Below are 15,862 nucleotides of genomic sequence, written 5' to 3' on the forward strand. Positions count from 1 at the left end.
CCCCCTCCTCACTACTCTATAACTGCTCCTACATTTCCCACTCATGGTCAGTTCTGAAAGAAGAATTAAGTTTAACTTTAAAGACTGTATCAAGTTTGTCAAGGACACAATACTTGCTGTACATAAACAAAAACAATACTAAAAGTGTTCTGAGCTGTTGCCACTGTTTTTGTACTGATTTTGCTATATAATGAGAGAAGAATGAATTAGTAGTTCCTTGTTTTTAGAGAATTCATGTTACCAAGATTGTTTGGTTAGGTTTTTCAAATGTCTATAACTTGGAAAATTTAAGCCTGTATCATGTCTACTTAACTATAAACAATATTAAAAATGTTGAGGAATGTATATTTTGGAAACCCTTGAAACATATGTTCCAGGTGCAAAGGTCACTTGCTAAACTTCCTAACAATAGAAACATGTATGTACATTCACATTGGTACTGTACCAATCATCATAATGACTATGAAAAATGGCCCGTTGTGTGTGAGGATCAATTCCTTTGCCTCATTATTTTATTCACAGATGAAATTCTGGAAGAATAATAGCTGGTACCCCTCTTGACTTGTCTGATTTTACCATTGTACTTATAATGTGAAATATATGCTGAAGGCAGTTGTATGCTTCTTAACTCATACTGGAAAGTGAACATTCAAGATGTCAAGAGTATGAGTCTTTGTGGTGCACAACACCTTTGTTGTAGTGATTTTTTGACATTTCTATGGCACCCATGCTGACTAAACAAATTCATCACAAATAACCCAGCTTTTCTTTGAATTTTCTGTATTCCTTCCATTACTGCAAAATGTTGTGTGCCATAGACTGTCAACAATATTTGAAAATTTGTCAAATAAGGTTTTTTAGGTGATGTCCTTATATGAATTATATTTCAGACCTCACTTACAAAACCCTCATTTGACTAGTTTTCAAATATTTTTGACAGCCTATGACCCTTAACATTTTGCAGTAATGGAAGGGATAGTGCTTGGTACTCTTAGTTACAGTTGTGACTCATCACCGATTGTGTAGTCAAATGATATTGGATCTTTTCAGTCTGTTTATTTTGAATAACAAGGGCTTAACGAAGTAATTCATTTTAGGTGTTATATATTAGGGTTCCTTCCTATTCCCTTCTATAGAATATAGGAAGAGTAATTGTGTAAATGCTTCAATGCTTGCTATGATTAGTATAGTGGTGATTTTGTAGTACCTAAGCAGTGACATGTAGGAGGGGCTCAGCAAATATCTACATTTTGTCTTCAGAAAAATCTGCAATCACTTCCTGTACAACAGATTTCATTGTCCCTCAGGATTGCTTTTATTTTTAAAATGAACCATTTTGGTTTTACGTGAACCATCCTGAGATCTGTAGATAAAAATAAAATCACCAACCAACATCTAATCTGTGGTTTACAGTATTGCTGTTATACCATATCTGAAATAAAATGCACAAGAACATACCTAAGTGTATTGGTTGCAAGAGGAACCAGTCCAACTTATTAGCAAAATGTACTTGGTACATCACAGGACAATAAAGAGCTTTGTTAGCACCCACATTGTTCAAATAGACCACAGGGCAAGCACAGCAGGTGGTTTGTGGTATATTTGTGACATATAATTGAAAATTATATTTGAAAACTAAATTAATAACTTTTTAGAATATTATTCCTAGAAATTCTCACTCAGAAAACATGCAGTTTATAAGGCATAACAACATTATAAAAACATCACAAAACATGTAACGTGAATGTGAGGTGTCTGTATGAACAGTATTGTTGTTTACCTGTCTCCATCATGGCATACTCCATCTCCTAGCCACTCCTTCACCGTTGTGCCATGAACCAAACAACTGTCTGCTAAGTGCTACCATGGGCAGATAGGCCTGCCCAATGGCTCCCACACTCAATTTTGGTGTAGCACTCATGTTCCCACTGTCCAACCACACACAATCTCCTCTATCACCTTGGTCATCCATAAGCACCAATTACCAACTTAGTAACTCTTCAGAAAGGTAAAAATGGGCATTGAATTCACTCAATCTTGATTTTTGTGACTGTGAATTCCAAGTTTGAAGATGTTACAGAATCCCTGTAAGGTGTCCAAATTATGATCAATGATTATGGCAGAGTGATAAGTTTTCGTGTGTGCCCAAAATATGGTTTTCTTTGGCAGGTATGTGTGCATCATGAGTTAATTTTTCAGGCCCCTCCCCTTCTGTCCTGTGTCCTGTTTACTACATTCATTGCACTTCACCTTAAGCATGGCTCAGTCCCAAAACATATGCCTGATATTGCAGACTTTGTGATGCAGCCTGAATTTTAGCGTGTTGTTTCTTTGAAAATTTCGCTTGATTTTGTTAGAAATCTTTCCGTTGTAGGTCATAGCTATATATTATTTGTTGTTATTTCTGACAGTCACATGATTGTCACTTATTTGGTTTGGTTCTAGTTCTTTTATCTTATTTTAAACTGTCATTACATTCCTATCTTTATATACATTCAAGCACTGCCACTTGCTGTAAAATGTTCAGTTCTCTTTCAGCTTCATGCTGGTAGAGTGGTAATCTTAATAACCTATACAGCATTGCATTGGAGTACATTCACTTGTATCATTGAAGGTGCATTCATCAATAACTATATCAGTCCATGTAGTTCTCCTATGAATGCTAAATTCATGTTTTCCTTCTTTATTAGTAGTAAATCTAAGATGTTGTTGTTTATGGGTGTCTAAGACAATAAGAGGAGAGAGCATGTGTGGTGGGACAGTGGGAACATGTGTGCTGCATCTAAAATCAATGTGGGAGTCCTTGGGCTTCGCTTTCTGCTCCTTGTGGCAATTATCATATGACCGGTTGGCTCACAACACGACACTGAACAAGCAGCCACTGAGACGGAGTGTGCCATCATGGAGGCAGGCTTGTAGCAACACCCTGGATGCAGACACTGTGTGACACTGAAACCACATTTTTTGTGAGGTTTTTAAATGTTGTTACACCTTATAAACTTCAAGTTTTAATCAAGGATTTCCATGAATAGTATTCTCAAAACAATTATTAATTTAGTTGTCAAATGTAATTTTCCATCTATACATGACAAATCCACACCATGATACCTGCTGTTGATTGCCCTATGGGCTATATGAATAATGTGGATACTACCAAAGTACTTTACTATCCTGTGATGCAGCAAGTAAAATTTTGCCGATAAGCTGGACAGGTTCCTCTTATAACTAGAACATTACACAATACTCTGGTGCATTTAATTTCAGTTATATTATAAGAAGAACATTGTACAGTGTAAATTATAAGTTGGTAGGTCATTTTATTTTTTTCTACTTGATTTATGCGATACCAAAGCACTCCGTCTTCAGGCCCCGAGTGGCCTACCAGGACCATCTGACCGCCGTGTCATCCTCAGTGGAGGATGCAGATACGAGGGGTGTGGGGTCAGCACACCGCTCTCCCGGTCGTTATGATGGTATTCTTGACTGAAGCCGCTACTATTCAGTTGAGTAGCTCCTCAACTGGCATCACAAGGCTGAATGAACCCCGAAAAATGGCAACAGCACATGGCGGCCTGGATGGTCACCCATCCAAGTGCCGACCATGCCCGACAGCGCATAACTTCGGTGATCTCATGGGAACTGGTGTATCCACTGCGGCAAGGCCGTTGCCTTATGTGATACTAAAACAGCTCATATTAAAAATTAAAGTAATCTAGATATACAATATGGTCCATACAACTGCACAGTATTCTATGATGAGGTGTACAGTGTTTTGTAAGAAATGCCCTTCTTAGACTGAATGTATGTTCCCAGTATCCTAAAAATGAACTCATGCCTGCCACCTGCTTTACATAGGACTAACCCTACATTATCATTCTATTACAAATCCGTAAAAATTGTTACAGCCAGTTATTAGTCACTGGTTCTTCCTTGTTGATGCTTATATTCAACAGCAATGGAGAATGTGAGGGATATGGAAAAATAGTGGTATGCACTTTCCTCGCACTACCAAAATCCTAAGATCAACTTGTAAAGCTCACTGGAATTAAAAATTTAAAAAAAAATTCAAAAAACTGGCAACAACACACTGATAAACTTGATGAGGTTGTTGAATTCATTCCTGTTCGAATTAAGAATGATGATACATTTACCAATGCTGTCAAAGGGGTATCAAAAAGGGTGATACCCAGAGAATACATGAAATGATATATCCCAGGATGATATTATCAATGTAATGAGCTACATGAAGAATATCACATTCAAATAAAACGGTAGGTGGACTTCTTCAAGCTCTGAATGGCCACAGAAGAAAGAAATGTCAAGAAGCTACAGAGAGCCTCAATTTCATCCACTTCAGTCGCAAAGCTTGGCAACTAATGAAGGAACTGGGTGCAAATTATATGCCTGAGAATTCCAGCAGATTCTAAGACTGAGAAATCCCAACAAAATATCACTTCAAACAAAGTTGTGTGCAGAAATCTAAAGCAGATATGAACAATAACCACACTAGACTTGTAAGGACACAGTTATGACTCAAACACTCTCAGATAGTTCTCTGTCCAGCACTCTCATGTGAGGTCACAGCTGATGAGCTGGAGGAAGCTTTGTCAAGTGTGTTTTAGTCCCCCTACCAGCAGACATCATGATAGAGGCAGAGTATCTGGCATGGTTAGCAAAGTGGGATAGTATGGAAACCAGCCCTGGAGGGTACATGCGACATATGGTATGGGCAGACCTGCTTGTGGGTATCATCAAGAGTGCCCCTGGAAAGTTTGATTGGACCACTATATTTTCTGAATACATAAATGATCTGGCAGACGGGGAGGGCAGCAATCTGCATTTGTTTGTTGATGATGCTGTGATGTATGAGAAAGTGTCAAAGATGAGTGACTGTTGGATGATACATGATGACTTAGACAACATTTCTAGGTGGTGTGATGAATGGCAGTTCATTTCCCTCTCGTGGGATTCTGTTCCCCGGCTATTATCAAGCCACTGTAGGCCCGTGAAGTATCCATGCTGACCATGCAGTTAGGCAGTGTTGTCGTGCCTGTTCAGATGCAGAATGTGTGTTTAAAAAAAGTGACTTATTTTGATGAAATGCATCCATAGTTCCTGAAAAATGTAGGCCCAACAATTATGTGCTTATTGTTACAGACGTACATGTGATTCTTATTACTGGAAAACTACCAACAAAATCTAGGGCTGCAAAGGTAACTGCCAAAACCCCCAGCAAAGATGGCAAAGAAACCTCTCATTACAGATCTATATTACTATTTAGTCTAGTCTATAAACTGCAAGAAAGAATCTTACTAAAGCAAATCAAACCATTAACTGACAATGTAACTTCTCTTCAACAAAACAGTTTTCAAAATAATCACAGCTGCTGTGATAACTTAGTGACATTAACATCTGTTATCAAAGCATGTCACCAATGTAAACTAAACACTGCAATGAACATCAGAGCCTCTTAAAATTCAACACTCAAGGAACTATTCAAGGGAAACCATTTCTAAGTGTGACCCTAAAGAAGTATTAAATAAGATAAAAAATAATAAGGGCCCAGGAGAAGATTCAGTCAATGTAGAGCTCTAGCACGCCTTCCGCAAAACCCACATTCTCAACGTATTGTCCTGCTCTACATTCGTAGTGCCCCTGCCCATTATACTCATTACTCGCAGTGCGTTGCCAATTCCCGTAAGAGTTCGGGCACTGTTAGTGCATTCACACAGAAGAAGAAGATGGTCAAGTGGCTGGTGAGCCATAAATATATATATACTAAGATGGTATCTGTCCTTTCGGACATGTCTGAAAGAACAGATACCATCGGTGACCATGCAGCTCGTTAGAATGAAATTACAATGAAATGAACACCCATAGCTGCTTACAGGTGTTGACATAGATAAATCCCTGCAGTCGCGCTATCCTCTGTGACCTCGGTGGCTCAGATGGATAGAGCGTCTGCCATCGAAGCAGGAGATCCTGGGTTCGGGTCCGGGTCGGGGCACACATTTTCATCTGTCCCCGTTGACGTATGTCAACGCCTGTAAGCAGCTATGGGTGTTCATTTCATTGTAAGAAAAAGTTATCTCTGAAATATGTACTAAATTAATTGTCATTCATGTCTTCGAAAAAAACATACCTGAAAAATTGTGATAATTACTGAGGAATAAGCTTATTGAATTTGCATATAAAATTTTTGCCAAGATCATCAAAAATAAATTCTACAGACACTATGAATTCACCATGGACAAAGAGAAAAATGGCCTTCAGAAAGGAAGATCATGTTGTGATGGATATTTTTCAATGAAATTGCTGATAGAAAAATATAGAGAATTCAATCTAAAAACAAATATTGTCTTTGGTAACTTCAAACAAGTTTTTGATAAAGTTGACAGAAACAAATTGTTACAGATTCTGGCAGATGATCATGTTCCTCAGCAACTTGTAGATAATATATACAAAATTTACAGGACAAATTTAATCTATGTCAAGAATGAGGACAAATCATCAACATGGGGCAGAATACATGCAAGAGTACAACAGGGATATGGCCTTTCACCACACCTATTTATTATTTATGTGAATAAAGTCATCAAAGAATGGAGACAAATGCCATATGGCTTCATTCAGATCAACAGAAATACAAAGCTAAATGCTTTACTTTTTGTTGATGACGTAGTTCTTGTAGCATCTTCAGAAGATGAGCTGCAACGTTTCATTCGCAATTTACCAATTATATGGAAGAGATGCAGCATGGACATCAAAACCACAAAAAACAAAAACTTTGGCCTTCTGCAGAAAATAACCAGTGCAAAGAAGATCCGATTGAAAAACAAAATTCTAGAAAGGATGAACATATTCACATATATAGGGCACAACAGAACAGACTTAGCTGAAAAGTCTACCACGTGTACAAAAACCAAGGGGAGTCATTAATAATGTACAGAAACATTCCCTAGGCCAGTAGTGTACCTGAATATAGCTTTATAAGAAAAAAAAGCAACCTGTGCTGTGCTGTGCTGTAGCACTGAAGCCTGGACAATAAAGGCAAAAGATGTGAAAGGACAAATAGCCTGTGAAATTAAATCCTTGAGACAAACAGTGGATTGCACCAAATGGTGTCATAAAAGGAATGGTATCATGAAAAGAACTTAAACTGGAACCCATATTCAGAATTACAAAAAATCTGGAGGAAACGTCTACAACAAACAAGCTCAAAGAAGTTCCTAAAATCCATGCTACACATTCACCGCAATGGCGTAATATGGGTAGGTCAACAAATGAGAAAAGACGGCAGAAGAACTCCTCAATGAGACCATAAAAGGTCTAGAGGCCTAATACTTGATGAAAATTGATGAAATAACTACATTTAAAGATCAGTCATTTGGTAAATTGGTCAACCTAAATCATTCTGCAAGAATGTGGGGAAGAGTTAGCAATGTACACCCAAGAGGATGTAGACTGTCTTAAAAATATTGCTATTCAAGAAGTAAAAGGCAAAATTAAAATTCCCAAAGGCTCTCAGGTAGAACCACTATTGAACAGGGTGTTACATGCCTGCCACAAGCAATACATCTGGCAATGGGGGATTCCAGTACTGAGAACGAGGTTCCAACTGATGCATACACTGCACTCTGATAATTGGACTCTGGCAGGTCATGTATCGGGTTTATTTGAACAGAGACAAACTTTTAACAGATAATAAAGACAATTTAGACCTGGAAATAATATTGCAGCACTTAATTTGAGGATCAATTGTGTCTCGTACTAGGATATGAAGATCGAATCACAGCCGAGGTTTGCCATTGAGTGCACATTGACCTTATGTTACGCCAATAATGCTGACAAGTGAGAGCTGTGTTTTGTACTGTTGTACAAGAAATATTTACATATTTTGGCATATATTACAGACAATTTTTGGTTCCTTTAAAGTGCTATTTTACTTTGGTACTGAGACTGAACCACAATCGTGTTTTGGTGCCTAGTGTATCATATCCTGTAACTTACAACAATAGCGGCAATAAGGTGAGCCATGTCTGTTTTGTACTATTATACAGTAACTACTAACTTATTTTGATAAGTAGTACAGATTATTTTTAGTTTCTTCAAAGTGCTATTTTACTAGGCTACAAAGAATAAGCCACAGTTGTGTTTTCACACGAAGTGTACATTAACCCTCAAGTATCACAAGTAGTGCCAATATCTTTACATATTTTGATAGATAATACAGACAATTTAGAAATGGAAGTAACACTGTGGACTTAATTTGAGGACCCATTGTGCCTCCCACGAAGTGGCTACAAAGATCGAACAACACTAGTGTTTGGACACCGAGTGTACCTTAACCTGCAAGTTAGACAAGTAGTGCCAATACCTTTAAATTTTGATAGATGATACAGACAATTCAAACTTATAAATAACATTGTGGCACTTAACTAAACCCATTGTGTCTTGCACCAAAAAATTACAAATATTGAATAACAATTGTTTCTGGGTACTCTGTGATACATACTGACTGACTGTATCATTTTTGATGGCTGATAATATGTTGTGGTGCGTGTGTGTGTGTGTGTGTGTGTGTGTGGGCATGAGCATGAGCACACATGTTTGTGTATAATGTACGGCACCAAACTTATAAACTATGGGCCCGGAGGCCCACAGATAAACTACTGGTGAGCATCCCAAGGGCCCATAATAGAAACATTCATATTCTTGATATAAATCAGCAATTCTTCAGGATGAGTGCCCAACAATGTAAGTAAGATTCCTCAATATAAATGCTGTATCATCAGTGGATAGTAGTAAGTGTACTGAAATTTACCCTGATTGGATTTTCAGTTATTATAGTCAGAAGGAACTTGGCTGAAATATGAATAACTGGGAGGAATATCAATAAGAAGAAATGGCCATAGTGTTCAACAATAAGTCTGTAGAATCTGTCACACTCATTAAATATCTAGGATAGATTATAAAGCAATGATTAGATGAGGAAACACAAAAATAGTTGTAGGGAGAGATAAAAGGAAAAAACTTTCCTGTGATAATTTTACATCTAAATTTTCCAAACCAAGTTAAAGTGTGTGGTGGAGGGTACTTTGGATTCTCTTTATGAATGACGAACTGAAAGAATAATTGTCAGTAAGCACTGTTATAAGTTCAAATTTCTCTGATTGTCTGAATCTTCTAAGACTGAATTATCTCAGAATTTTAACAGTAAATCTCTTCATAATGCACAATACCTATCTTGTAGAGGTGTTACTGGGATCTGATAAGTCTCTGTGAAGCTCTCAAGCTCACTAACTGAACTGGTGAAAAATGCACCATTCTTGTCTGGATCCCTCCTGTTAATTCCACCAGGTAAGAGTTCCAAACTGATGAGTAACACAAAAAAATATTAGTTGAACAAGGTATTCTTAAGCTGCTTCTCACAGGGTGACAGTTATTGAACCATATTAAAGAAATGTAAATTAGTTACAAACTACGGCATACACACACTTTATTCAACATGTAAATGCCACTACGGATATTCAGATTTCAGTTATGACATGTTCGATATGCCTGCCATCATTAGTGATGATGTGGCACAGACAAATAGTGATATTCTGCTTGACCCGCTGAAGCGTCAGAACATTGATGCTGTTGATGACTCCTGAATGGCTATTTTCACCTCAACAATGGTTTTGAGGTTGTTGCTATCACGTACCGTTCAGTAGTCACAATGCCATCAAAGAATATCGTGCCGATTATTCCGTGACTGGACACTGCACACCACACAGTCACCTGTTGAGGGTGAAGAGACTCCTCCATCTTGAAATGTGGATTCTGTCCCACAAATGTGCAAATTTTGCTTATTGGCAAACTCATCCAAATGAAACTGGGCTTTGTCACTAAACCAAACCATACTGAATCTATCTGGCATTAGTTTATCCAACTACTGATTTTGTGTAAACATTCCACTTAAAGTAGTTCAAGACATTCGGTCCTCCATATTTTATGGCTCTTTCTGCTTCCAGAGATAGGTTGCAAATTGTATAATACAACAGAAATAGACATTTCTACCTATTTATCTGCCATATTACATTTATTTATGTCAGGGGCAACTTCTCATTTCTACACCTAGCGCAGACCCTTTACAGGTCTCCCTACAGTTCAATTCAACTTTACCTCAAGGAATGTTTAAGATAATCCAGCAGGTCAGACTCAGTTGTAGGAAGTTCTGAGTCCAGTCACAAAGCTAACCTAATATTCTGTGAACTAATATTTGTTCCCTAGATGACAATGTATACGCAATACAACCACTTGAAAATGGCTACACTGCCAAAATTGCACAGCAATGGTGACTGCAAGCTAAAATGATATTTTAATCCAACCACTGTGGCAAAATGTTATCATTCCAATAACAAATTATGACTGGTGTTAATCTAACACTAATAATGAAGAAAATTACTGACAGACTACTTCATAAATTTATATGTAAGCTGATGAGCCAAAACATTCCCAATGTGAGATTAAACACCACTTGGTGGAAATGAGGGCATGTGACACAGTAAGGAAAGTATACAAATGGAGTAGAGGTGAATGGGAAATCATTCTAGTGAAAATATGGGCTGCAAATTGGGAAACCCACTGATGTAAGTGACTTTTATAAAGGGCATATTGTTATAGCTTGGCATCTGGGACTGAGCATTTGTAAATGGCACAACTGGTCAGCTGTTTGTGTGCTACTGTCATGAGCATTGATGGAAACTGGTTGAATGATGGTAAAACCAGAAGTAGGTGACAAGGTATCAGGTACCCATGCCTCATGATAGAACATGGAAGTCAGAGATTTGTCCACTCTGAAAATTAGGATGGATGGCGATCTGTGAGAGATCTGATAACAGAAGTACAAGTGCAGTCACAAGTGTTTCAGAGCATATTATTCATTGTGAATTGCTGAACATGGTGCTCTGCAGCAGACAACCCCTACATGTTCCAATGTTGATCTAATGACATCATGAATTAAGATAGAAGTGGCCACAAAACTGTTCAGACATGACTGTGGATAAATGGGAACATGTTGGATGAATCACATCTCTCATTACACCAGATCAATGTTCATTTCCAGATATGCCATCATCCAGGAAAACGGCTGTACGAAATAAGAACTGCAGTATGGATGCAAGCCAGAGGAGTCAGTATTATGCTATGCGCAGCATTCACTTCAGATAACAGGGGCCGTGTGTAGTAATCGATGGCACCACGACAGCTGTGGACCACTTGCATCCTCCATGATCGATGTCTTTCCCGTCAGCAACTGCATCTTCCATCCACATCACAAAGACAGAATTACACCACAGTGTTTTGAGGGGCATGATGGTGAACCCACACTGATTTCTTGGCCACACTTTTGCCTGATATGAACCAGGTGCCAGCCTGAAGTACACATCTGGTGACCCATAATTCTAGCAACCTACCAAGTACTTATCGAATCTAATCCTCCCAGTCACTGCTGTATTATGTTTGAAAGATGGTCCTACACATTATTAAGTAGGTGGTCATAATGTTTTTGGTCCTTGGTATAGATGTACAATAGGACAAAATCAGTTAATTTGAAATGAAGCCACTGCTCCACCTCTTACACATTACAGCTGTTTTTTTTAATCAAATAATTCAAAAAACATATTTACGTAACTTTACATAGAGCAATATCAGCTAACTTTATAGTGGATAAATCATAACTTGTTTGATATGAAAATCAGAGTTAAGTGGGATTTACAGGCCAGAATCCACATATATTCCAGTAAACAGTAAAACTGGTGGCTGAAAATGTATACTTTTATAGTGTTTTTGAAAATCTGGGGATTTTCAATTTTCTGCGTGATGTCTACCAGCAGCCTCTTACTGACTTTTGCACCAGAATATATAACTCCATTCTGAACATTACATAGAGATGGAGAGTCTATATGGAAATTATTTTTACTTCCACTATTGAGATTGTTATTTGACCAGTTCACACTAAACTCACTCTTGCACATAAACGTTAATACCATTTGCAAGTTCAAAATGGTTAAAATGGCTCTGAGCACTATGGGACTTAACATCGGAGGTCATCAGTCCCCTAGAGCTTAGAACTACTTAAACCTAACTAACCTAAGGACATCACACACATCCATGCCCGAAGCACGATTCGAACCTGCGACCATAGTGGTTGCGCGGTTCCAGACTGAAGCACCTAGAACCGTTCGGCCACTCCGGCCGGCACAAGTAAATGTATTGGCATGTAAGTGCAAGAATCCCTATGTTCCTCAAGAGTCTTTGGTAAAATGTTTGGGTATCAATATTATTCAATATTCTTACTACTAGCTTCTGTAGAATAAATGCTTTTTTGAACGTAGATGTATTATCCCTGAAGGCAATGCCATAGGACAGCACTGAGTTAAAGAATGCAAAGTATGCTAGAAATTCCATCTGTGTATCAATGCAGTAACAGATTTCTAACTGAAAAGCAGTCCGAATTGAGCATTTTTGACTAACTTAACAATGTGCTCAATCTATGTCACTTTACTACCCATTTTGATGCCTAGGAACTTCATGCATGGACCTTTCTCAAGAATCTGATCATTGATCTTTACTCATAGTTCCTGAAAGTCACATTTATTTGTTTGAAACTGCATAATATGTATCTAAATGATAACAGTAACAGTTAAGTTGTTTGCTGTGAACCAGTCATAAGTCTGTTTAATTATTCTCCTGGATGGATGTGTTAAGCCCTTTATCAGTATATTTGTAGCATTAACAAACATCATAGCTTTTGAACAACCCTCCAATGACCCAGCTATAATATTTATACTGGGTGGTTATAATTAATCTGATAGTGGTCTGACTGCAGCAGTGAAGGCTGTATACGTAGCAGGATCCTCGAACATCATAGGTATGTTCATTAATCAGTGAGCTCTCTGAATATACTGAAAAAAAGAATAGTTTCATTTTCTGCCACCAAGTGAAAGTACAGTGAAATGTTTCCTGCCTTGAAGCCAGTAAGCTGTTTTTCACTCGACAATGTGTGTTGACTTCTTTTATGAAGTGACTGTTGATGTAAAGGGTAATGAAGGTTGAAGTTTTCCATATGAAACAAATGGCTGGTGTCAAGAAAGACCATGCACTACTGGTGAAACTGTTTTATCAGAATGGCAGCAATGGCAACACTGCACTGCGGGAATATCACCAACAGAAATAGTTTTGACGAGGCTCTGTATCAATAAACAGGCTAAAGCATATAATCAAGACATCTGAAGAAACGGATGAGTTAGGTGGTGCAGCAAGGAGAGGGAGGCAACTCATTCCCACGGCAGTTGTTGATGAAGTTGCTGTAGATACAGCGACCGTGCAGCACATGACTCAAATTCTGCAGCCAGTGCTCAAGCTGTGGCATGAGCAGTCTCTCTCTCTTGGTCAACACTTCAAAAGATTTTGCGGTGCATTTGGCACCAGTATCTCTTCAAGATTCATAATGTGCACCAAATGAAGCCACAAGATAGGCTATAACATCATGACTATGCCCTTTATTTTATGGCACAAATGGAAATTAATGACATGTGGTCAGGGAATATTCTTTAGGTGGACGGGGCACATTTTACTCTGCATGGCTCCGTGAATGCACAGAACTGTTGCATAAGGGGTTCTACTCCACCACATGTTGTGCAGGAACACCCACTGCATGGAAATTGATGACATGTGGTCAGGGAATATTCTTTAGGTGATTGGAGCATGTTTTACTCTGCATGGTACTGTGGATGTGCAGAACTGTTGTATAAGAGTTTCTACTCCACCACATGTTGTGCAGGAACATCTGCTGCACTCAGCTTTTGTGACTGTGTGGTGTGATTTACAAGCTCCTTCATTCTTGGTCTGCTTTTCTTTGAGCAGATGACACCTCACGGGCCTGTTAGGCGTATGGTGACATCTGCGAGTTATAAGGACCTCCTTGTGCAACACAATTCCAGCTTTGCAGGCACCCAACTGTGTTCACACAGCTATTCATGCAAGATGGGATGACACCACATGTTGCCTGCCAGGTGAAAGATTTGCTTCAAGAAACCTTCAGTAAAGACCACATCCCCTATAGGCATTTTCAAGGTGTGTGGACTTCCAGAACTGACCTAAATCCAATAGATCTTCAGTAAAGACCACATCACCTCTAGATATTTTCAAGATGTGTGGCCTTCCAGAACTCCTGACCTAAATCAATGTGACTTCTGCTTCTGGGGATATAAGAAAGATCAGGGATGTATCTGGACTCTTCCTGATCTGAAGGATAGCATATGACAACATACCATTATGATTACGCTGGTTATGCAGTGCGCAACTGTTGACTATGCTGCCTTACAGATGCAGCATGTTGCTAACTCTGGGGACCACACTGAACACATGTTGAAACTTGTAACCATATCCTAATAAACATGTCAGAACCACCATTATCATGTGTTTGCTCATTTCTCCCCTTTTCCTGTACCCACACCACATTGTGACTGCTTACAGTGCCAAATTTTCACCTAGTGGCAGAAAGCGGAACTATTATTTTTTCAGCATATTCCACAGATGCAGCAATTAATGAACATGCCTATGATGGTTCAGCATCCTGCAATGTACACAGCCCACACTTTGTTAGTTTCATTATAACCACCCAGTATATGCCAAGAACAAGAGAGGCGCACACATCAAACCTTGCAGGACACCACCTTTAATGTGTGAATGTAGGCTTTCATAACTTGTGTTGTCTTTAACAATACTCTGCCTTGATGAAGGCTGCTTGCAACAGTGACCATAATGTTGGTCTATAAAACAATCTAACAATGCACTCAGATACTCAGAGAAGCTTTACTGAAGAACATATTTCGTTATTTTATTTTACCTGGAGAACATATTTTATTACTTTATTTTCCCCACTCCAAAGATAGACTTATTCCTCTGGCATGAGTTTTTAGTGTCACCCTACAGTTTCTGTTGTTGAGTTATAACTGCATCCTAGCAAGGGTGAAACATGACAGTGAGTTGCAACTTCAGGTCTCTCTCTCTCTCTCTCTCTCTCTCTCTCTTTCTCTCTTCCTTTCTCTCTTCACACCATTTCTGCATCTCTGGAATGACTTATCTGGGAGATGAGGCACATATGTTAACCATGAAGTACAGTTAACATATCTTTTATTTCTTCATTATATAAGGAGACATTTATCAATACTAGTTTTTGTATTAATTATGTCATTGGCAAATGGAAACAACTTGGTTTTCTGTCTAACTGGTGGAGCAGCACATCAAACTTAGTTGAAATAGCTGTGATTTCCCAGCAAGTGCACTGATGGTGTAACAATCCCTGGCTAGGATCAATGATGAAAGGCAGTGGTTTGTCTACCCGATGATGAGTACTTCAATCGCAGACTTTTAATATTCACTCCAATAGAATATTAAGGAACATCTTTGTAATGCATTATTTCAGATCATTGTTGTTTGTCCTTTACAGAGAGAGAGAGAGAGAGAGAGAGAGAGAGAAAGAGAGAGAAAGAGACACAGAGAGGGTGTGACTGAGTAACAGCAGTGTACTTAGTTTATACACTGAAGAGCCAAAGAAACTGATACACCTGCTTCATATAGTGTAGGGCCCCCGTGAACATGCAGAAGTGCCACAACATGGCATGGCATAGACTTGACTAACATCTGAAGTAGTGCTGAAGGGAATTGACACCATGAATCCTGCAGGGCTGCCCATAAATCCATAAGAGTACAAGGGGCTGGGGACCTCTTCCGTACAGCACATTGCAAGGCATTCCAGATATGCCCAATAATGATCATGTCTGGGGAGTGTGGTAGCCAGTGGAAGTGTTTA

The 15,862-nt window shown here is 38.7% G+C and overlaps 1 protein-coding gene and 1 pseudogene across 1 annotated transcript in view; both read right to left on the reverse strand.

The window, feature by feature from the left end:
• LOC124556062 (voltage-dependent calcium channel type A subunit alpha-1) overlaps positions 1–15,862 on the reverse strand; it is a gene marked incomplete at its 3' end in the record, with an annotated part of 507,834 nt that overhangs the window by 41,112 nt on the left and 450,860 nt on the right. The gene's annotated exons all lie outside the window — the stretch shown is intronic.
• Positions 3,553–3,670, reverse strand: LOC124557301 (annotated as a pseudogene).

Source organism: Schistocerca americana, chromosome X, assembly GCF_021461395.2.
Source record: "Schistocerca americana isolate TAMUIC-IGC-003095 chromosome X, iqSchAmer2.1, whole genome shotgun sequence".
In the NCBI taxonomy this organism is placed as follows: Eukaryota; Metazoa; Arthropoda; class Insecta; order Orthoptera; family Acrididae; genus Schistocerca; species Schistocerca americana.